The following is a 24,598-nucleotide window of genomic DNA, read 5'->3' as shown; positions in this document are numbered from 1 at the left end:
TGTTCTCCACATAGCAGCCAGCATGATTTTACTAAAATGTAAGCAAAACAATTTTATTTGTCTTCAAGATTCTCCATTCTTTTCTCATCTTACAATAAAAATCAAAGTCCCTTCTGGGACTTCCATGATCTAGCCTCCTGCTGTTTCTTAGCTCCGACTACACCCTACACTGCCCACCTTCATGCCACTCTAGTCACATAGGACATTTGCATTTTCTGTTCTTTCTGCCTAAAAAAATCTCTTTGCCCAGATGTATTCATGAATTGCTCACTTACTTCTGAGTATTCAAACAGTGCTTTGATCTGAATATTTGAACAGTGCTCCATATAGAGTAAATAATCATCACATTTTTACTGAAGGTCTGACTGACTGCCAGGCAAGGTTCTCTGCCCCCCTCTGACAAGGGAGAGTCACATATCCTAGGAGTATTAATCTCAATTTCTCTTTCACTCTTTCTTTCTCTCACTCTCTTTCTTTCTGAGGAAATTGGTTATATGTAGTAAGATCAAAAAGAGGTAAAATTCATTCTTGATAAAAATCTTTGATTTTTTGATGCTCAAAGATTTGAGTTCTAAACATGATCCCCAATGTTTTCTGACTAGTGTCAGATTTTTAATTGTCATTTCCTTTTCTTCAGTATAAACTCCTCTCTGTTCCCAGTTACTCAACCACCTGTGCAAACAACCCCAGTAGTATCAGAATCCCTTCATTCCCATTCCACTTCTGTGGGCCTCTGAGGCTCTCTCTAATCTTTAAGGACTGTAGCGCATCCAGTAGCAGAGAGAAGTGCACTATATAAACATGCTCTTCACATTAGGTCAAACATTTTAACATGAGTTGCATCATAGAGACTATTTCTAGTTCTGATGGACTATAAAAAGAAAAATATGAAAGATACCAAAGACTTGGTTAGAACATGGGGACTTTGTTAGAACATTACATAAATATGAAATATACATAGCATATGGAAAATATATAGAATTTTTAACCAAACATATATTCTTCTAATCAATATTTTCTCATATAAATTGCCATGCAAAGCAGTTATAAATTTATGCAATGATTTTCCCTTTCCCCTCCTCAAAACCCCACATTAGAAAACTTGAACTTCCTTCTTTTTTTTTTTTTTTTCCTTTGAGTTCACTATTCTAGGTGGCCCAAAAGGTCTATAAACGATCTTCAAAACCCCTATCAAGTGAATACTGGTTACAAATGGAGACGTGAGATCTTATGACTTAGAAAAGGCAAAAAGCATATATTCATCAATGCATTAGTTTAACAAATATCTGTAAGCCCTCTACTATATATCAGGTGCTCTCTTTTTTTAAGATTTATTTATTTTAGACAGAGGAGCACACAAGCAGAGGGAGAGGCACAGGGAGAGGGAAAGGAAGAGAATCTCAAGCCTACTCCCTACTGAGTGTAGAACCTGATGCAGGGCGTATCTCAGGATCCTGACATCATTAACTGAGGCAAAATCAAAAGTTGGCTGTTTAACCAACTAAGCCACCCAAGCACCCTATACCAGGTACTCTTACAAGTTCAGGTATCCAGTGGTCACTAAGAAATGGTCTATGTTACCATATTTCTTGATAGACATTTGCCCATTTGCAATTAAATTCTCTACCAATTTTGTGAGGACAGTCCTCCAAAGATTTTTTTGCCTTTATTTTTCTTTTCTTTCTTTTCTTTCTTTCTTTTTTTTTTTTTTTCTCTTTTAGAGAGGGAGAGAGAGGACAGGAAGGGCCAAAGGAACAGGGAGAAACTCAAGCCGACTCTGTGCTCAGTGTGGAGTCCTATGTGGGCTCAATCTCACAACCCTGAGATCATGACCTGGCCCCAAACCAAGAGTCAAATGCTAAACTGACTGAGCCACACAGGTGCCCCTGAGGATATTTTATATTATTAAAATGTTTATCTCTAAATTAAATATTCTATTTGTAATTTATTGTTTATTTTACCAATTTTATTAGAAATAAGTAAACAGATTGTGTCCCCTTTCCAACTTTATCTCTAAAATCTATTTGACGAAAATAGAAGTTAAAGAAATATGCACTACTTGGAGTGCCTGTGTGGCTCACTTGGTAGAGTATGCCACTCTGGATCTCAGGGTTGTAAGTTTAAACCCCACTTGAGGTATAGAGATTACTTAAAAATAAAATCTTTAAAAAAATAAATAGACACTACTTCTCAAAATAGATGCTCAGTCGTGGAGGATAATTATATGGAATAAATATATTTTTTCAAGACTTAGGTAATTTTAAATGCAATGATGGATTATCTGATTTTGTTTACCTTTATATATTTACAATAAAATGTTACTTATAAATTATGTAATAACTCTTAAAATTAAATTCCATACTACATATTAGTTACTATATAGAAATCTTATATAATTACATAATTCTACACAAAAATATTCAAACTTTAGTATTTAGTAACTACAATATAATGTCAACATTATTATTAGTAAGGGTGTTCAAATTTAGTATACTGCTGGACTTTGCCAAAATTTAGAATTTAATATACTATGAATACTAGAAAATAAATTTTGCTTTCTAAAGGTCATAATTATAAAAAATGAAAAGCTATTTTTCCTCCTGGGTTGAGCATTCACACTTCTAATTAAATTCACTCCTAGGTCAGAGCACACTCGTCCAGTATAAGCCATTCCAAATTCCCCTGATGACAGCATGACACATTGTAGGAGCTTAAATAGATTCAATAGGTGAGTTATGAGCAACCAGACAAATGTCATCATGGACAATCTACAATCCTAAAATAATCCATTTCAAGAGATTTAAAATTGTGTATATTGATTCAAAAATTCTTTCATCTCAGAGAAAATAACCACATTTATTTTTCTTAAACTGCTTTAAAACTGTTTCTTCAGAAATAGATTTTCCAAGTGTCAGTGATTTTAAATGTCAAAAAAATGAAACTTTCTACAGTTAGTTATGATAAATCAAAAAATGGATGAACTCAGTAAATGAAAGAGTAAGTAAAGAAGAAATGAATTTCATTGTTTCCCAATGAGATTGAGTTTATGTCTAATTGAGATGATGTATTTTCATGTTTCTGTTCTCCAAATTTGACAGTAGTGTATTGATTTGGATTTTTCTCTGAGTATTGCATGCAAATAAATATTTTTTTCCTTAAATGCATTTGGCCCCCCTTTGCCAATGCAGAAATATTTATAATTCTAAAATCTTTTTTTTTTAAATATATGAGTTTGAAGTGAATCTAACTGCAACTTTTTGTTTTTGAGGCTAGTCCAACAGCCTATATCCAATGTGATATTTCCTTATAATTCATTCACTTTCATAGGCATAATTAGCCCCTAAAGTTTGGATAAAAGATGGAAAACCCTTATTCCAGGTGTATTTGCATCTTTGAAAGTTCACCAAATGTAAGGAAAAATAACAACAACCAAACCTAAAAAAAACAAGATTACAGAATTGGCTACACTACTTGATTACTCTATTACCTTCAGTAATTTGTCTCATATGGCTTCAATATGTTTTTTTTTCTTTTTTTGCAGAGAAATCCATATAAATAGGGTTTAAATATTTTTTTTAATCTTTGAAAAAAAACTTATATTTGGATAGGTTGGGGTAGGTTTTGTTTCTTTGCCTGTTTTATTTCCAATCTAGACAACTATACAGATAATAATTTGTAGTATTTGACATCCTTTTCAGTGTCATTGTTTTTCAGTATTCTTCAAAATAACTCTTTTTTTTTTTAAATAACTCTTTAATATATTTTTTGAGTTTCAAAGCTTGTTTGAAAGGTACAGTATTCATTTTTTATTTTGTATGGTTTATTTGGATTGATTTTTGGAACTCACTAATGTTTCTGTGTTTCTCAACTTAGTGCTATTCATAGCCTTCAGTTATTTTTCTGTCCTAATTTTAGCCCATTTATTGTATTTTCAAAATATATTTCTCACTGAATGCTGAATAATGCCTGCTTATAAACTTCACAAATCAAACACAAAAGATATGTTTGGCTTACAGAAAATAGTGTGACAATCACTGATCCCATGAAAGGTTAAAAATTTATAAAACATGTCAGGTGTCATGGACATTAAATGGGGGAAATTGTGGTCCTTTTAGTTTGCATGAATACATATAGCAATTTGTAGAAGCTGGGCTGAAACAACTGAAAGATCAGGACCCCCAGAGCACAGGGCATCTATCCCTGTTCATAGTTGTAGCGACCCTAAAGAAGCACATATTGCAAAACTACTATTGACAGTTTGGACAGTGTGGACTTACTCCAGCTGGCACTGAAGAGGCATCCCAAAGGGAGAATGTACTGGGTTACAAGGGCCCAAATGTCCATCATCCGTCAACCATCCACTCATCTCTGACTTGGGTTCGTTTCACTTTATCTTTGGGACACAGACACCATGCCTTCCATGGCATCTGACAGAAACCACACCAGATTGTGAAAATAAAAATAAATTTTTATAGCTGAACTTTCAGATCACTCTTAATGTTTTTTTTGAAAAGTCTGTCATTTCTATTGGAATGCCTGCTTAGTAAATCCCAGATGTGCTGACTGATATTCCGAAGGGAGTTACCATTCAGTGCTTGATAAACAATATGGGCCAGTGATAGTTCATTTCCTCATATTGAGTTGCTTTGCTTTGCCAGTCTGCTTTAGTAATCAACCCCGTGACTTTATGGGCAACCCGTCTAAGCAGCCCTCTTTTAGACAAAGAGTATTTATCTTATGATAAATGAGATAGGTAATGACCCATAACTACTTACACATAAAATTCCATCACTGATTTTTACATGATTTTGTTATGTCTTGCTGTTTTTTCTTTAAGATGTTTTATTTATTTACTCATGAAAGACAGAGAGAGACAGAGACATAGGCAGAAGGAAAAGCAGGCTCCCTGTAGGAAACCTAATGAGGCACTTGATCTCAGGACTCTGGGATCAACCTGAGCCAAAGGCAGGTTCTCGACCACTGAGCCACCCAAGTGTCCCTGTTAATGTCTTGTTTTAATTTCATTTATACTATTGGCTCCTTTGCATCCTGTTTTATATTGTAATAGTCGTGAATATAACTTAAAAGTTTTCATTGTAACAGCAGAATGGATAAAACCATGGAAATCTTGAGAAAATCTATTTGATTCCCCTTTCCTAATACTGTTATCACAATAGATTGCACAGTACTGTCTATAAAATAACATGAAACAGAGATTTAACTACTCTTAGTAATTTTTTTTTAACAAAGGTTTTTTCTTGGATATCATGACATGGTCTAAGCTTTCTTCTTTGTTTGCTGTTATATAGATTGCCATGATTGGAAAGGATTTGTGGTAATTTTCTTACTGTGTGATTTACAGCCAGTGGTATCTCCTCATTTTGTTGAAGTCTTTCAATTAGCCAACCATTAACACCAATTGCTATATATTAATAGGCAACACCTTAATTCTCTGTTTGACATTGGATCTTTTTATAAGCAACCCAAATTGCACTTTATTGTGATGCTTGGAGTTAGGTCCATATCCAGCAGGAACATTTTTTTTTGTAGTCTCTAAATGCCCTACTACTTTTATAAACCCATACAGTATTATTGACTCATTGAACTGTGGGAATCCACTTAATCAGCCAACAACTCTGAGCAGTCTATGGTCCATAGAGAAGTAAAAATGAGATTCCTTGCCTTCAGCATTCTTAGGATATTTTGAAGGTGACAAGCCATGAATAAAAGGAATCAAAGAAAGAATTGACAGAGGGCAAAACATGGTAAGACTGATCAAAGGGAGTTGGAAACCAAGGCCGGGGGTTACAGTGACCAGAGCCCTCTGGAGAACAGTTGAGAGTGAGAGCAAAAGTAGAATGCCAAGGTTGATGATAGATAGAACTAAACATTAAAGGATGGGTAGGTACACATTGGCAATTTGAGGAGATGGCATTTGAGGAGGTTGATCCTTACAGGTGGAGGATTGGAAGTCTAGGCAGAAAGGCACAGACACAAGAAAGCAAATGGAATTGTGAAAAAAATATGGTTAAATTATTTTGCTTAGTAGTGATATGCATATAGAGAGGTAAATCCAGTTGAAGAGTTTGGATTCCAAAACTCAGAGTTTTATATACCAGGTCAAGTAGCCTGGGTCTACTAAGTAGGCTGTATGAATCCCATATGATAAAATCTAATTTCAGAAAAATCAGTAGGTGGTATGAACGTGAATCCTAATAACCAGGTTAGAAGCAGGAAGAAAAGAGAATACTCCTTACGATGTTTCAGGTGGTATGCAGAGGTCTACAAGAGAGTGTCAGCCGTAAGAATGGAAAGGCATGGCAGGACCGAAAGTTACACAGAAACTAAAGAGCACATAATCAAGGTAAGCCTGAAATTGGTTTTGTCAAGAAAATTACGACTTCAGTTTTTGAAATGCCAAATACGAAATGAAAACGGAATACCTCTTAGTTGTTTTAGATGCAGGATCAGAATCTAGGAAGATTAAATACAAGGGACAAAGATTTTGGAGTTGAGCTTCGAGGTTTCTATGAAAATTCTGACAGCACAGCTCAGTTACTAATTATCAGTGAAGCTTCCTAGAACACTAAATCCTTTCACAAGTGTTTGCATTGAGGAAAATGTGCTTTCCCTTACCAAAGGCTAGATTCCTTTGAAACCTTTCCCCTATTCCAGTGTCTGTGAGCTATATGCCATAGTTCACAAATTCAAAACCATCAGTGAAAAATTAGCTCCAAGTACCCATCTTACTGCCATTAGACTAGCAGCAAGATTTATTTTTATGAATTTCCATAGGAAATAACACATTCCCATAGGACAGAGACATGTTTTCTTTTTTTAAAGCACTTATCCAATATCACATACCATATATGTACTTCATACATTCTTCCACTGATTATTAAGAATTTCCACAAGTACTTCATTGTTCACTCAGGATACATGTATCAGGACAAAGATTTCAATCTCTCATTTTATTTCTTGATAAACACCCTATTATTAAGTATCGATTCAGTCCTAGAAGTAGGAATCAGTGTTCTGCTTACTTACATTAAAGGCATTTTTGAAAGAGTAAGAAACAAGTAAATATCCAATGAGATATATCTCATTTAGATTTATAACTTATGAAATCTATGCTGAAGGGAACTTGGTTATTCGACATTCACTTGTATTATAAGCTATAATATCTATTAACATTATGAAAATTAAGTATCAATGATATCAGATATATTCCAGAGTTTTGCAAAAGCTGTATCTTGCTCAAGAAGCCTCAATCAAATTAAAACTATTTTATAGCGTTTTGAAGACTGGGGAGGCCCTTATCTGACCATCCTCATCTTTAAAGCTGATTGCCTCATTTCTGGTCTCGAGGATCCTAGGGTGACTGGAACCTGCTAGACTCTTAGAGTGATGGATTCAATATGGGTGCAAATCCTTTTCCATTCCTAACCTAGAGAAAGGGAATCTATATTTCTCTCCCTCTGAAACTGGGCTAGCCTTAGGACCTGACTGGACCAACAGAATGTGGTGAGGTGACCTTGTATAACTCCTGAAGCTTCACCTTAAAAGCTCTGCAGTGTCCAACTTTACCACTTGACAAGTTCTCTCTTAGAAGCCAGCCGCATGTCAGGCATCCGACTACTTTGACCCCACCATGCTGTGGAGCGGCCATCTGCATGACCCTGCCCAAGTCACTTAGCATGCTAACTTGAAAATGAGGAGAATAATATCTCTTGTATTTTCTTGATATTCTGAAGATTAACTAATTGGCCAAAAGTTAGAATGTTTATATTAGTGTATATATATATATATATATAAAGATTATATATATATTTATATTTTATATATAAATATAAATATAAATATATTTATATAAATTAATTAAATATAAATATATTTATATTTTATATTTTATAATATATATATATATTTTTTTTTTTTTTTGCTTAAGTCACTTAGCATGCTAACTTGAAAATGGGGAGAATAATATCTTTTGTATTTTCTTGATATTCTGAAGATTAATTAGCCAAAAGTAAGAATGTTTATATTAGTATATGTTTAATTTTTTAGTATATATTTCTGAGCACATGTATTTTTATGAATATGTATTTAAAAAGTTAAAAACCAACTCTGCAAATGATTCTTTTGGTATTTAAGAAAAGGCACTCCATTTATTTTTAACCAAACATTTTCATGTTGGATGTGGAAAACTAAGTGATTGAATAATATTGAAAAACACAATGAGTGAAAAACTTAAAGTATATCAACAGAAAATGGTGACTGTGTTTTGTGTTGTCTCGCATGCCTGTACATGTGTGTGTATATACCTCATGTATTATGTTGTAAAAATATGTACAAATTCTTTACAGTAAAGATCTTTATAAAATCCTATATAATTCTCTCTTGAAACCCTACCTCCTTCTTAAATCTCCTTTTGCCCTCCTTCTGTGTTTCAAAATTCCTGGATCAGCACAACTATATTCTAGTTCATCCTACCAGCCTACTTGTCACCTCAGTTTTATATACGTACATGTTATTCTTTCTCAGGAATCTCATTACTCTGGATATAGATCTGCTTTCTAGGTTACCAGCTTAAAGAGTAATGTTTAAATTTTTTTTAATTGAAAACAGTCAAGTGTTATAATTAAGGCACGAATAAAAATGATTAGCCGCCACATACAGTTCATTACCTCAGTGCTGTGTCCTAATAACAGCTTTTTACATCAGTAAATCCACGTCGGGATCTTCAGCATCGTGGAAGCAGAGGGTAGGATGCTGTTTTTGAGCACAGCACAATCTCGACTCAGCACATTAGTGCCCTGTGCACCCTCATCTGTCCTCTACCTGGAGGAGTGGTGTGGCTGTGGGAAGGTAGCCTGTGAGGATACAGGAGGCCTGGGCTTCGGTCTTCACCATTAGTAACTTTTCTCGCTCTGTTTACTGAGGTGTATAATGGAGGATATCATTACTTTCTCAATGATTTATAATTACAAAATATGAAACAGTCCCTATGAACAGGTAGGAACAAGTAGGGCCAAATAGGATATTCTAAGGTGTGGCAGTGACATTTTTTGCATGGGTCACATAGGTCAAAGTTGCTTGGAATGATGGTCCCTGGGTTGGGACCACCATGGATTATCTTATTTCACCCTCTGCACAATTTGCAGTACCAGAGAGTAATGATATGATCTGAATTGAAAAACTATGCCGATAAAGAATAGAACTAAGGGGAAGTAGGCACTGGAGGATGTTTGCCTCTTGGATAAGATCCTATTTATTTTCTTTTGTTGGTCTGTGACCTTGAGAATGCATGGATTTCATGGGATCCAGATAATATAGTATGAGATCTAGAATGATAGAAATTTCCATGGTTACATGTGCAAAGGTAGCTTGTCTCAGCCAAGACTATGCTGGCATATGTGGCACTGATTCTGTATTTACATTATTTGTAAATTGAATAAACCAACATGAGTTTAATAAAAGAAGAGCTTTATTTTGAGGATTCAAACAAGTAAAAGAATATATTCAGGGCTCAGAAAGCAGTGAAAATAGGAAATCGGAATGTATTAAGAACCCAAGATATTCTCACTTGTAGTTCTTTGTTTACTTTCTTGTTGCCTTTTTTTTTTTTTCTTTGACATCTGGTTTTTGGACTTCTTGTTGTTTGACAACAATGTTGTCAAAGCACTGGAAGAAAATTGTAGTATAGTACCCAGTGCTTTAAACTTCCTTTTTTGTTTTCTAAGAGACCAGCATATATTAAAAATATAATCCCTTAGAAAATAATCACCTAATATCATTTTCAAATTCTGAGAAGTAGATTCTAATTGTCTTGGGGTTAGCTCATCACTTCTTGTATGGGCATTTGTAGCTTTGGGGAAGGGACACATTGTACTGACCCAACCACTGAAGGGCCAACCCTGTGAATTGATGGGTAGAAACACAGATTTGATAGGGAAAAAAAAATGAGATTATTGGCTTGGACTGGGCAGTCAATGTAAAGCTGTCTTCAGGTCGTTATTAGTGGAACCTTGAAAATTATGTTGATTTGTCCTGTATTAGGATCTCTTTTAGATTATCATTATTCTAATATTATTTCTGTTGCCTTCTTCCTTTATCATTAAGGTTTCAGTCAGAGAGAAGTGACCTATTTGATTTCTAGCTGAGAAAGCATGTAATTAAATAATACCCTTGGGCTCATTCTATTTTCCTGCCTTATCATGAAATAAGAACGAAAGGTCTCCTGAAGGAGAATTAAAGAAAATGCTGATACATAGCAAATGATAGTTTAGTTTTGCCTCCAAGGGCATTCCTCTTTCTACAAAATAAGTGAATATACTGTATTAGAGAACTTTGCAGGGGGAGAAAAAAACTACATAAGCATCATAAAAATGTTGTAATGTAAGTAGTTTTTTCATTGTTTCAAAACAAAAAGAATATTAGGTTATTTTCCATTTTTTCTGCTTCATTATCATCAGCAGCAGTGTCATCAGGAGCAGCAACAGTATGTGTGACTTCAGTAAAAATGACACTAAGTATATGCTGCATTCTTGGGATTATCTCAGAAATCAAGACTTTTAAAAAGAGACTTATTTTCAATTTATAATAAAGATAATATTAAAACAGAAAACTTGTAAAGGAAAATAAAACATTTAAATGTAAGGTGGATATTTGAAGGTTATGATATACTGTACACCAAATAGAAGCTGTTTTACTTTTTCAATTTCATTATTTCTCATCTTTTCATTTTTTCTCATCTGTCCTTACCTTTTATGTGCACTTGAAGGAAATGAACAGAATTGAAAAGAATATTAGTAGTGGATTAACACAGAAATATTGCTTACAAGGCCGTTAGTTATAAACAAGAGACAAAATAAAAACCAGGCATAAAATTAAATGCTACCTTAAGGAAAGACGCAGAGGATCTTAACAATAAGCATAATAATTTCTATTTGTATAAAGTATCATACACATGGATATTGTGACAGACATAATAATTCTGTTAGTTTTAATTTCTAAGCACATTAAGATATTCAAGGAAATGAAAAACCAAAGTTAAAAAAAAAAGTCAAAACCTCAAACAATAGAATATACTTAGAAATATTTGGAAAGTTAAAACATTAGAATTCAACTAAAATTGAGGGTAATTCTGACTGTATTGATTATCCTATAAAATAAATAGACTTTTGGTTACTTAAGAAATTATTTAATTTATATATTTGATAACTTACAAGTGACATATTCAGTGAAGTCATAAAACAGATAACTTCCAGTTTTAAACAAATTACTTTAAAAATCTGGGTTTGGGGGGATCCCTGGGTGGCGCAGCGGTTTGGCGCCTGCCTTTGGCCCAGGGCGCGATCCTGGAGAATCAAATCCCACGTCGGGCTCCCGGTGCATGGAGCCTGCTTCTCCCTCTGCCTGTGTCTCTGCCTCTCTCTCTCTCTCTCTGTCTATCATAAAAAAAAAAAAAAAAAAAAAAAAAATTGCTTAAAAATCTGGGTTTTGGGCAGCCCGGGTGGCTCAGTGGTTTAGCGCCGCCTTCAGCCCTGGGCCTGATCATAGAGACCCAGGATCTAGTCCCACATCGGGCTCCCTGCATGGAGCCTGCTTCTCCCTCTGCCTAGGTCTCTGCCTCTCTCTCTCTCTCTCTCTCTCTCTCTCTCTCTGTATATCTCATGAATAAATAAATACAATCTTAAAAAAACAAAATAAAAATGTTTTTTAAAAAAATATTTATTTATTTATTTATTTTAGAGGAAAGAAAGAGAGAGTGCGTGTGCACATACATGAGAGTGGGAGGAGTGATTGAGGGAAAGACTCTCAAGCAAACTCCTCACTGAGTGTGGAGCCTCCGTGGGACTCCATCTCATCCCTCTTGAGATCATGACCTGAACCAAAACTAAGAGTCAGACACTTAACTGACTGAGACACCCAGGTCCTCCTAAAAAATAAATTTTATAGGCCCATAGTATCTTCCAATTTCGTTTTTATTAGGATATTATTATAACTACTACGATATCACAAGGCAAATTATTAATAACACATTAGTTTAAAATTCAACCAATATGTACTGAATACATAATACTTACAAATCAAGTTATAAATCCTAGAAATCAAAGATATAAAAAGCATGCAGCATGTTATGAATCACTATCGAGTATTTTTTTTTTTTACTATCGAGTATTAAAATAGTAAATACACACAGTACACAAGATTAGAACAGACTGGCAAATAATTGCTAATATATTTAATCAGAAGTTCTGGTCCAAGGTACAGTTGATGTGCTAATTGAGAGAAAGCGCTGGATAGGTTGAAGGTGTTATGATTGGTTAGGAGAGAACATTTGGCTTTCTCCACCTGGTTGTAAGTTGGAAGTAGACCCCAGTATGAGGTAAGGTATCAGTTATGATTTAGGACTAACTGGGGTTGATTGCTATACTTGAGGTGGTTTAGCTTCTTGCATTGGTCACAGGAGAATGTGGGTCAGGTCTATTTTTATATACGCTCTGGCATTGTCCAGGTGTATATTCAGTCTCTTATTGCTAAGGCAGTGACATCCTTTCATTATAAAGGTTCTCAGGAAGACTTTTTATGGCTTCTTTTATATCATCATTCTCATATATTGTGACATCATCTTGAGTTAACCCTATTTTATCCAGCCCTCCAGCATTTTTGAAATAATGGTAATTAAAATAAATGTCCCAAATAAGTAAATTTAATGTTACAGTTTAAAGTCTCTCTTTTCAGACACAGATATCTGTTTTATGAGGAGGGAAATTAAAATTAATTTTCTAAAGATTCTGTTTATTTATTCACGAGAGACACACAGAGAAAGGGAGAGACATAGGCAGAGGGAGAAGCAGGTTCCCTTGGGCAGTCCGATGTGGGACTTGATCCCAGGACTCTGGGATCATGACCTGAGCCAAAGGCAGATGCTCAACCACTCAGCCACCCAGGTGCCCCAAATTAAAATTAATTTTAAGATATATAGAACATAAAAGATTTGAAGTTGAATGTATTCAAGTCACTAGGACTTAGAAGAGTCACAAAATAAGTAGAGAAAAATGATGGAATCATGAAATGGTTTGCATTTGTTTGATAAAAGAAGTGGGAAGAGTTCATTGGAGAGTAGAAATTTAATTTTTAAAAAGATTTTATTTATTTATTCATGAGAGACGCACACACACACAGAGAGAGAGAGAGAGAGGCAGAGACACAGGCAGAGCGAGAAGCAGGCTCCATGCAGGGAGCCCGACATGGGACTCGATCCCGAGTCTCGAGGATCAGGCCCTGGGCTGAAGGCAGGTGCTAAACCACCCGGGCTGCCCAAAATTTAATTATTACAGGACTAGAGCTAAGGTCGGACATGCCCTATATCTTGTTCGCTGCCCTCCTCCTCCTCACCTTATGGTAATGAAAGGTAAACAAAGTAGCCAGATGATAGAGTTGGGACCACTTTTCATCTCTGTGCCTCTAAAAGCTCTAGAGAAGACTTTGAGAAACTTAGAATAAAGATAAATTGGTAAGGCCATAAGGAAACTTACAAGTCAAGAATGTAGGAATTACCTTGAGTTTTTCTATTCATGAATGTTTCTGAATTTTGAGGATGTCCTCTTTCACATATTCTGGTTAAGGTAATATAGATATGATTGCACATAAATATTTCTTGTTTTATTTATTGGCAACGGTGCCTAAAAAAATCCTTTAACTGAGAAATTGATGAAGCTCATTCTATTTGTTTACTATGTAAGTTGCTCAGGGGCCTAGAACATTTAATTAGGCAATTACTTTGATTGCCCTCTCTATCCTTACTATCATGCAGGTCTCAGTACAAACAGGCCATGGTAATAGAGCAGAGTCAATATTTACTCTCAAGTGTTTGTTAAATCTACATAGGATTAAGTATTCCTATGATAATTTATCATTGAATATTCTAAGGAATTAAGTACTTCTAAGTGGAAGTCCTACTATCTTATATGTAAGACCTCATCCTTGTATTCTAGTATGTGATTATTATGGAGAACTAGACATGTGCACCCTTAACTCTCATCACAGATTCAAAAGTGTGTAATGTCTAGAGGTGCCATAAAATCATTGACGTTTTCACAGCAGATAGCATGTGCTTTCACTAGAGGTGAACGAATTCATAGATCAAAGACAGTCCTATGAAGGAATTAAGATTCAACTAGAAATTAAATAATAGGATAAATTTACATTTGGGGAAATACGAGAGGGGCTACCATCTACCACGTGATCTCCTCTAATTATTTATGAGCTCTGTGGTCTTCACAAAAGCCAACAGTTCATTTGTACACCAGATCCATCCCCTTTTACCCACTCACGGCTATCATTCAGATTTCTCCCTTCTTTTTGCATAATCACATATTTATTTCCTCTCCATCAATAAATAAGGCTGTATTTTTCCACCTTAATAAAATCTTCTCCCGACCCATCATCTCTTTCCAGTGACTACCCTGCATCCTTTCCTCTCCTCTTCTCTCCTCCCCTCTCCTTCTTGAAAGACTTTTCCATATTTGCTCTTTTCATAAGTCACTGAACCACTCTACCAAAATTATTTTCTCAAAGTCAGCAGTAACCTTTGCTCTGTTAGATCCATCAGTCAGTTTCTTCTTAAAAGAGCCTATCCACTAGCATTCTTAATTTAGCTTTCTCTAGTTTTTCTCCTACTCCACTGGCTATGTTCAGTGAGTGTTTTACTGATTCTACTTATCTTCCTATGCTCCAAACACTACTTGGCCAACCTTTGGTCTTTCTCCGTTTTCTATATATAGGCAATCTCTTGGTTCACTGAGTATCATCTACTTACAAACAACTGCCAAATTTACATCTTCAGCCTTGATCTCCCCCTGAAATCCAGGCTTATGTCTGCAGCTGCTTACTTGATATTACACTTGGCTGTTTAATTGGCATCTCATATGTAATACATCAAAAGATAAACTTCTGAGAGTCTCAGCGCAGTCTTTCCCTCCTCAATAAATTTTAACTTCCTACTTCCAGGTGCTCATGCTAAACTTTTCAACTTCCCTTCTTCCCTCACATCTGATATTCAAACTTTCAACAAAATCCTATTGACTCTGCCTTTCAACTAGTAGGAGATTGCTTCTCAGCATCTTCATCCTCACAGTCATAAAGCCACTGACCCAAGCCATCTTCAGCCCTGAAATGAGTGGTCACAATAGCTTCCTATCTGATCTTCCTCCTTCCTTTCTCCCTTTCTTATTATCATCAGGGAGCCACAGTGTTTCTCAGTGGGTATATGCCCCTCTTCTGCTGAAATCACTTCAAAGACTTATCTCACTGAAAACCAAAGTCGTTAAAAATATCACAAATATTTTGAGATCTGATATCTCTTTCCCATTCTTCCTTCATCATCTGAAACTTTTCCCTGCACTTCTTCACCTTAGGCCACACTGTCATTCGTGATATTCCCAAACAAACCAGGAATCCTTCCCCCCAAGAGATATTCCCTTTGTTCCTTTGATTTGGGATGTTCTTCTCCAGATAGGTGCACTACCCAATCTCTCATCAACCCCAGATTTTTATTAAAATGTCATCTTCTGGGATCCCTGGGTGGCGCAGCGGTTTGGCGCCTGCCTTTGGCCCAGGGCGCGATCCTGGAGACCCGGGATCGAATCCCACGTGGGGCTCCCGATGCATGGAGCCTGCTTCTCCCTCTGCCTATGTCTCTGCCTCTCTCTCTCTCTCTCTGTGTGACTATCATACATAAATAAAAATTTTAAAAAAATAAAATAAAAAAATGTCATCTTCTAACAAAGGGAGACCTGCTCTGACAATCCAGTCTCTCTCTCTCTTCCCTTTCTCCCCTTTCTAAAAAACATCAACAAATGACATTTTGTATTTTAATAATTTGTTATGTCTATTTTCTGACTCTTCCTTCTTCCTACCACCACTATGAGGATGGAAACTTTATACTTTTTAAAAAAGTGTCATTGAAATTGTGAAAATTTAAATGTATCTGTGATATAGTTGTATATACAGATATTATTTGAATTACTACCTATCTTAAGGAATTATTGAAAAGTTAGAGGAGATAATGTATATAATCTCCGAGCACATTTGGTACCTAATAGAAGCTCAGTACATGCTTTCTATTATTAAGGTGATGCCATGAAACCTCAGAGTTGTAATCATGCCCTAGCATATGGAGGTGGTCCATGGAGAGAAGGAGGTACATTAATGTCTGTGTTGGTACATGAGGAACATTTGATTTGAAGGGTCAATAATAGGCTATAGATCCTTTTGTTATCCTAAACAGAAAATAATTTTAATTAAACTTAAGAGACTAAATATTGAATGCATATTTAGATATTTTTTTAGAACAAATACTGTATTTCCATTAAATTAAACATTGTAGTATAGAAGTCTGTGCCATTTCATTTTGGTTTTACAAAATGTATTTACAACAGTAAATATAAATACAAATTTTATAACACAAGTAATGTTACTAAATTTATTTCTAGTCTTTGTTATACAATATTGGTGATTACAGTGAGAAATATTTATAGTCAAAAATGCTCTAAAATTAATGAAATGTTTAAAGTTTTCAGCTTAAAAGAAAAAGTGTTATTGTCTAATTTTCAAACAGTTCCTCTTAAAAAGATTATTTGAGGCAGTTTTGTATCAGTTTTTATATGTTTAATTTCATGAAATGAGAAGTCAGATAAAACTTTCTGTATTTTAAGAATAAATACTCTAGATCTTTGTACCAGTTAGTGATGACAAAACTGAAATGTTATGGATAGCAACTTACCCCTTACTAGGTGGGAAGGATGAGATAAGGAAAATAAAAATTCTTCAAATGATTCCAAGTTATTCTTCTAGCAAACTAATATGTTTAATATATAGGAATTATAGTTTGCTTCTAAAAGTTTTTCACTTAGCAATTTTTGGGGTATTGTCACAATCAAAAATTAAATCACATTTAAACTTTAAAAAATTAAGTGTATTTTTAAAATATGTTGTTTTCCTTAAAATGATTTTGATAGTGGTGGCCTGGGTGGATCAGTCGGTTAAGCATCTGACTCTTGCTTTCTGATCTCAGGTCGTGATCTCAGAGTCATGAGATCTATGTTGATTCTCCCTCTCTTACCTATCTCTCACTCCACTTTTGTGTGTGCTATCTAAAATAAATAAACAAACAAACAAACAAATAAGTAAATAAATAAATAAATAAATAAATAAGTTAAATAAGTTAAATAAAATAAAATTATTTTGATGGGAGTTTGAGTCAGCTCTTGTGAGTACCTACAGGTTAGAAACATATGCCTCAGTCCTCATAGCATCTAGTTTGAGATCTGGTACATTCCCAATGCTCAAAATTTACTTGATGCAATTTATTGAAGATTTTGAAAAGTCCCTTTATAATATAGTTGAAATATATTTCTCACACATTATAGTATATTTTCCTTATTCTTCCCATTCTCTTTATAAAAAATATAAACACTGGAAAATCAGTTCCAATAATTATTTGCAGATAAGGGAAATTTAATTATTTACTTTGTTTATTGAATTGCTACCTTTGGGTAGACTAAATGCTAACTAAATAACAAACTATGTGCCTCTTTAAAAAATGTTTATAAGTTAAAAGGATATGGGGCTTATTTATTTTCTATCAATAGTATTGTTAGACATATATTAATAGAAACACAGCCAGACATTCTTTTACTCTTAACAGAAACCAAAAATATTTTGAGCAAATAACTTTTAGTGGAAGAGGAAATGTAGCATCTTTTAAACCTGAAAATACAGAAAGGGAACAAATACATGCTTTTATTATGTATTAGATTTATAAAGAAAAGTGTTAGGCTTCAAAATTGAAACATGCAGTCTCTAAAGGTAATGAATAAGAGCTGTGGGGGAAAATGTCTTCTTATTGTGTCTACAAATTAGTTATAGCATTTTCTGCATTGTATTACAGTATCCTAGCTAGAAATTGGTTTAAATAGCTTTACCAGGAGTTTCTTTTCCATGTCTTTTTGTTTAAACATAATTATATTTTCCAAATAGGTGATGACTTAGTCAAGATAATCCTGAGACTTTTTGTAGGAAAGGAGGGGCATGGTGACTTGTCAACACATCATATCTGTAATATTCAAATAAGAATAGATATATGGTAACTATTGAGAGCAAACTGAGGGTTACTAGCAGGTAGGTGGTGGGAGGATGAATGAATGAAATAGCTGATGGGAATTAAGGAGAGCACTTCTGGTGAAGAGCACCAGGTGCTGTATGGAAGTGATGAATCACTAAATTCTAAACCTGAAACCAATATTACACTGTATCTTAACTAACTGGAATTTAAATAAAAACTTAACTACATGGTAAAAAAAGAGTAGGTATAGTGGTTCTATTTATAACCTTAAAATTAGACATTTTACAAAGAAATTAAAATCTTAAAATAATACAAAATTCTAAACATATGTAAATAGGATTTTAACCATCTTACCAAGAAATTTAGCTGGTACTCAAAAATCTATGCAACAAGAAAGCACTCGTCATGAACACTTTTATATTGAATTTTACCAAACTTCAAGGAAATCAGATACCCTATCTTATACCATTTCTTTCCTGACAATAACAGAAGGGGAAAAACTCCCACATCATTTATAACATTAATTGCAATCTCCAAAAATATCTGCACAAAATGACTTCTTCATTAAAATATAAATAAACTTGATTCATTTATGTGTAAATAAAATAATACATTATGACCAAGTATGTTTTAAATCAAAGCTTTATTATGCTTGGATGATAAAGTATTAAGAAAACTGCTCACACACATATGAATATTAACAAAATGTTACTTTCTGTTCATATTAAAAATTTACTATGTGCAAAGTTTTATTTTTTTTTTTGTAAATAAAATGCCTACCTAAAACTTCTAGTAATTATTATTTAACATTGAAACATTAGAACCACTTTCATGCTGATTAAAAAACTGGGATTGAGACAAGACTGCTAATTACCAGAGCTTCTATTCAATATTTTATTGCTAATTGTAGCCAACATAATACAACAAGAAAACAATGGAATAAAGGATAGAAAGCAAAAAAAAATTTGCAAAGATAGAATTATGTATCAATAAAACCAATGTCTACTCAGACACTACAATTAATGAAATTCTGAAAGTATGCACATGCTGACAAATCACTATATAAAAATTGTGAAGTTTTGTTTTACCCCAGCACACAATATAAGAATAAATAGATAAACAAAAGTTTGAAAATCTGGCCTAAAAGTACTATCCTATAAAGGAAATAAAGTAAAACATAGATAATGAAATAATAATACCCAGTAACAGTTTAGATTTATCTGTCATTCTATTTTCAAGTATACACTTAAAAAACCTAGGGACACTTTGACCATCATAGGAAGACGTAGATCAGGCTATTAATTTATTATAGGCAAATAAATGTATAGTGAAATTATAAAACATGGATGAGGAAGAAATTCATCAATTGACCAATAATGATTACTGTTGGGGTGGAAGAGAGAATGGAATTAGAGAGTAAAACAAAGGAGACACACAAGAGTTAAGCAACATGAGCACTGAGCTAGATTTACGGATATGTATCAAATTTCTACAGCAATAACAGAAGATACATCACCTTTTCAAATGCATATCAATGTCTAAAAATGATGAGAGAGAAAATAGTAATTTTAATGAAATAGAAATACATCCTACTTTCATCACAAAACAATGAAACTAGAAATCATTAATAAAGCAAAAGATAATAAAAAACCAAAAGTCCTTCCACCAGAAAATTAAAGAAAGCCTTTTATTCAAATGTCTCTTGGGTGAGAAATACAAATCTAAAAATTCCAGGGATATAGTAATAATATTCATTCTTTTAAACCTTTAAGACACACAGTTGTTTTGAGTTGTATGCAGTAATAAAAAGCTCTTCAAAGCTATTTTAAGAGCTAGAGAAATCTTAAGACCAAAGTGGATAGTAATACTAATATAAATCAATGTCACTTTAACATATAAATTTAAATATCCGAAGCAAAATATTAAAGGATAAAATATTTATGCTTTTAGAAATATTAGGGCTATGGACTATTTAATAAAGAAATGGAAATTTGTTTCAATAATTTAAAATATATTAATTTAATTAACTGCATTAATAGTAATAGAGGAAAATACCCCCCAGATGCCTTTTATAAAATTCAACACCTATTCCTCAGCAAAGCAAGTGCTAAGTAACCAAAGACCATATAATAGTCATTTCTGTTACTGTTTAAAATACACAGGACACTGAAGGCAATTTGATAAATAAGATAAGGTTCTTATTTATATAAAGAGGAGACAAATCTGTTTTTAGAACCTGTGTTTAAAACCCCAAATCTCGTAAGTCCTTGTGCTTATTCTTCTAGGATTATCTTCTTGCAACTCTCTCTTAGCAGACAAACTATTAGGTATACCTATATATTACACGTGCATATAAATAGATTGTGTACATGCATATACACTCTTGTAAATATATGCTATGTAACAATCTACCAGTATTTTAATGATTTTATTTTCTGGTGGACACACATACATGCACACACAAAAGCTCTTTCATACTTTCATTCTCCACAAACCAGCTGTAGAATCAGTAATTTTGTATTTTTCTGTGTTGCTTTGGTATATGAACTACTATTATAAATATAAACACTAGTATAGAATCTAGTCCAGAAGTGAAAATTGTGCACAAAGGAATACAGAGAATGTCATCCACACCCTTCTATCTTTCAACCTTCTTGCCACCCACTCTTTGTAAGTAATCAGTACCATTAGTATTTGGTTTACTTTCTCTATTTTTATTTTCGCAAAGAAAAGAGTAAATAAATGCATTTGTATTTTTGCCACATTTTTTATTATAAGAAAAAATGATTCACTATAGATATTCTTTTGTACTTTGCTTCTTTTGGTTAAAAATATAATCTGGAAATCACTTCCTATCCATTCATAGACATCAATATAATTTTTATAGCTATATAATACTTCATTGTGTCGATGCACTGTCTGTTTAATCACGCTCCTATCAATGGAGATGGTATTTCATTTTTTATTTTCATTTACAGTTAATACTGCATCATTGAGTATGCAAATGTGCATTTTCAAGTTGTTGTTTGATATATCTTCAGCCTAAATTCATAGAAGTGAATTTGCTGAGTCAGAACTTAAATGCTAATGTACTTTTGTTAGATGCTGACAAATTCTTCTCTAGTTTGAAGTATATATGATTCCTATTTTTCCATAGATTCATCCTTGGAGTATGTTGTTATACCTATTTTTAATTTTTAGTAGATGTTTAATTTTTTTTAGCAATCTGAGAAATGGAACGTGAAAAATTTAATCACAGTGTAGTTTAATTTACATTTTTCTAATTATGAATTATAGCACTAGATTTTTATTACTTTTGTTATTCATTTTATTTTTGTTTTTCAAATATCTTTGAGAGTCAACCTGAAACATAAACTGCAATGATTCTGTCTTCTGTTATTAATTACCTCCTTATGTAGTCCGCTTCCACAGTGACATAGGACTTACCTTTGCAACCAATAGCATACTCGATATGTGATGGTGTGGTAGTGCTGAAAATAAGCCATAAAAGTCATACCAGCTTCTTCTTTGGACCCTTGCTTTGTTCAATCAGTGAGAATCCAACTAGATACTGTGAGAACACTCAACCTATCTTTTGGAGAGTCTTTGGAGAGAACAACTAAGGTCTCTCATCAGTAGCTAATCCTAACTTCAAACCTGTGGAAGTCCATCACCTTCAAATCAGATCATCCGGCCCCATTTTAGCCTTCAGATAACTGCAGCTGAGGCTGGTATCTGAACACCACCTCCTGTAAGATTCGAGTCAGACATGCCCAGCCACTTTCTCCTGGTGGTGATTCCCGCCAGAGGGTTTCCCCAGTTTCTGTTGCTCTGAAACTGTCTTTCAGTTGTCATTATCTTTGGAAGAAGATAAGGGGAAGGCTTTTTCCCCCTGGAAGTAAAATACTACTGTTTGCAGTTATTTTAGCACTTAGAAGATGGAAATCCATTATTTTTTTGTGAATATAATGCTTACTTTGTTGTTCTTTTAAGTGTGAATTGCAGGTTTTTTTGTTATTTTTAAGCCTTTTGCTTTCATTGTCTTCCTAGACACTTCTATTATGATGCTAAGTGTGTGCTAAGATTTATCTTATTGGATTTTATAGACCTCTAAAATTTTTATAGATATCTTTCAACATTTTTTTTTCAGTTTTATCAACTTTTCATCCACTATCTCTTCTAATAAACTTTGCCCTATTATCTGTCTCCTTTCCTTCTGGATCATATATTTTTTTTATTTATGACCATTTCAGGACTTTTTGTTTTATGTATTCTCATATTAATTTTGTCTCTCTACTTCATTCCACTTCTTTTCTACTAATCTGTCATTCTCTTCAAATATTGTCTTTTTATTGGTGTCTGTTTTGTTCTTTTTTTATAGAAGATTTTATTTATTTATTTTAGAGAGTGAAAGAGCAGGGGAGGGGAAGATGGACAGGGAGACTCAGAGGATCTCAAGCTGACTCCTGCTGAGTGCAGAGCGGGACATGGGGCTTGATCCCATGACCCTGAGATCATCACCTGTGCTAAAAGTGAGAGTCGGAGACAATGCACTGAGAACCCAGGTGCCCCTCTAATTTGCTCTTAATTTCATCTGTTGAATTTATCCAAGATTTTATTTATTTGAGAGAGAGAGAACAAAAGAGAGCACTAGTGGGGTGAGAGGTAGAGGGAGAAGCAGGCTCCCTGCTGAGCAGGGAGCCAGATGTGGGGCCGATCCCAGGACTCCAGGATCTTGAGCCAAAGGCAGATGCTTAACTGACTGAGCCACCCAGGTGCCCAATCTGCTGAATTTATAGTTTCACCTACTATATATTTCAGCTTTAAAAGGCCTAGTTCATTTCTTTTATAAGTTTCAATTTATTGCTGAAATTTTACATTCATTTACATTTTTAACCTTAATGGTTAAAGACAATATTTGAAAATACTGATATCTGGATTGTCTAGGAGACTTTACCTATTTTTTATTTTGATGTTTCTCTTGGTCTTATTTTCTAGTATGATTCTAATTTTGCATTGATGTAGATATTATTGTGAGATTCTGAATAATGCCATCTTTGTGCCAAAGTGTATATTTTGGTTCTGGAAGCATTTAGAAAGGGATAGGTAGATGATTTGATTCACTCTTGGACTGGGGTGATTCTAAGGAGTTTTTTTTTATTTTATTTTGATTGGTTGATTTTCATACTGCTCTTCCTTTAATATGTCTCTCTTCAGGATCTGTCCTAAGGCCTACTATTTTTCTAGGGATCTTATGCCTTTTATGTACAATGATCTCCATAATAACTGCCAAAAGCCCTGTTTGGCTCCTGAGACTATTACCTATTACTTCATACTTAATTATCAGCCTTTCTAAATTGCTGCACTCAAAAACACATTATAAGGAAAAAGTTGTACAAAGTGTAAGCCTCCATTTGACTTTTTGTTTTCTCTAAGATTTTATAACTTCAATTCATAAAAGTCCTAAACACCATCATTTTTCTCTTCAGCTCTGCGTAAAACCCTTATTATATTTCTTACCTTTTTAGTTACAACTTTCCACTCAGCTCTTCACATCTTTACCTGTGCCACTTATGGAAAATGCCTCTGGGAAGAGGTAGCAAAATATTGAAATTCACCTCATTTTATTTTTTTCTTATTAGTATATCAACTCCTAATTCTGTTTAAATAAGAATTTTTCATATAAGGTACACTTAAATAGCCAAAAATGAAAGTTTTCTTGCTGCCTTATTTGTAAGATTCATAACATTAAATTCTACTTATAATTTTCTATTTGATATTGTCAATTTGTATATTTGTGAGTTTTTTCTACCTTTAAAAAATTACATTTAAATACTGGTGAGGGAGGTCTTGAAGTCTGACTTCTTTGTACATTCTTTACCAATAATTATCAAGATGTCACCTTTTTTGTTTTAAAGATATCACCTTTCAAATAATTCTGGATCAACGTCATTGTCCATTTTCTTTCATTGTAAACTTGGTGTTTTTTTTTTTGTTGAGGTGCATTGAAAAGTTTTATTTTTCCTTTACTTGGATATTTAATTATTGTTTTTGTATTGTGAAAATTGTTAGGGATATATTTGCCCTAAGTTCAATGAGATAACCATTATTTTATAAAATAGAAAAAACATATAATAGTGCATCTTTTAATGAACTATATAGTTATTATGATGAGTGTTGATATGCCATTATTTATAAAGATAATTCAATCCGATGGAAGTAGCACTACATGAGTATCAGGAGTTTTGTCCATGCTTCTTACTGACTTAATAGCCTTGTCTACATTAATTGTCCAAAACTCAATTTATACCCATCTATGAAATTATTCTAAAGAGGGACATATGGGCACCTAGGTGGCTCAATTGGTTAAGCAGCTGACTTTAGCTCAGGTCATAATCCCACTCCGGGGATCAGGCCCCATATCAGGCTCCCTCCTCAGCAGGGAGTCTGTTTCTCCCTCTGCCC

General features: G+C 33.9%; 1 long non-coding RNA gene across 1 annotated transcript in view; it reads left to right on the top strand.

Moving 5' to 3' along the window:
- The window catches only part of LOC119876124, a 151,131-nt gene that overhangs the window by 80,372 nt on the left and 46,161 nt on the right, over positions 1–24,598 (top strand). Inside the window, exons 2-3 of the long non-coding RNA XR_005356618.1 lie at positions 2,642–2,728; positions 6,268–6,364. This is a non-coding gene — a long non-coding RNA (uncharacterized LOC119876124). The remainder of the gene's footprint in view (positions 1–2,641; positions 2,729–6,267; positions 6,365–24,598) is intronic.

Source organism: Canis lupus, chromosome 3 (genome assembly GCF_011100685.1).
Source record: "Canis lupus familiaris isolate Mischka breed German Shepherd chromosome 3, alternate assembly UU_Cfam_GSD_1.0, whole genome shotgun sequence".
In the NCBI taxonomy this organism is placed as follows: Eukaryota; Metazoa; Chordata; class Mammalia; order Carnivora; family Canidae; genus Canis; species Canis lupus.
This window is presented reverse-complemented; position numbering and strand designations above follow the sequence as displayed.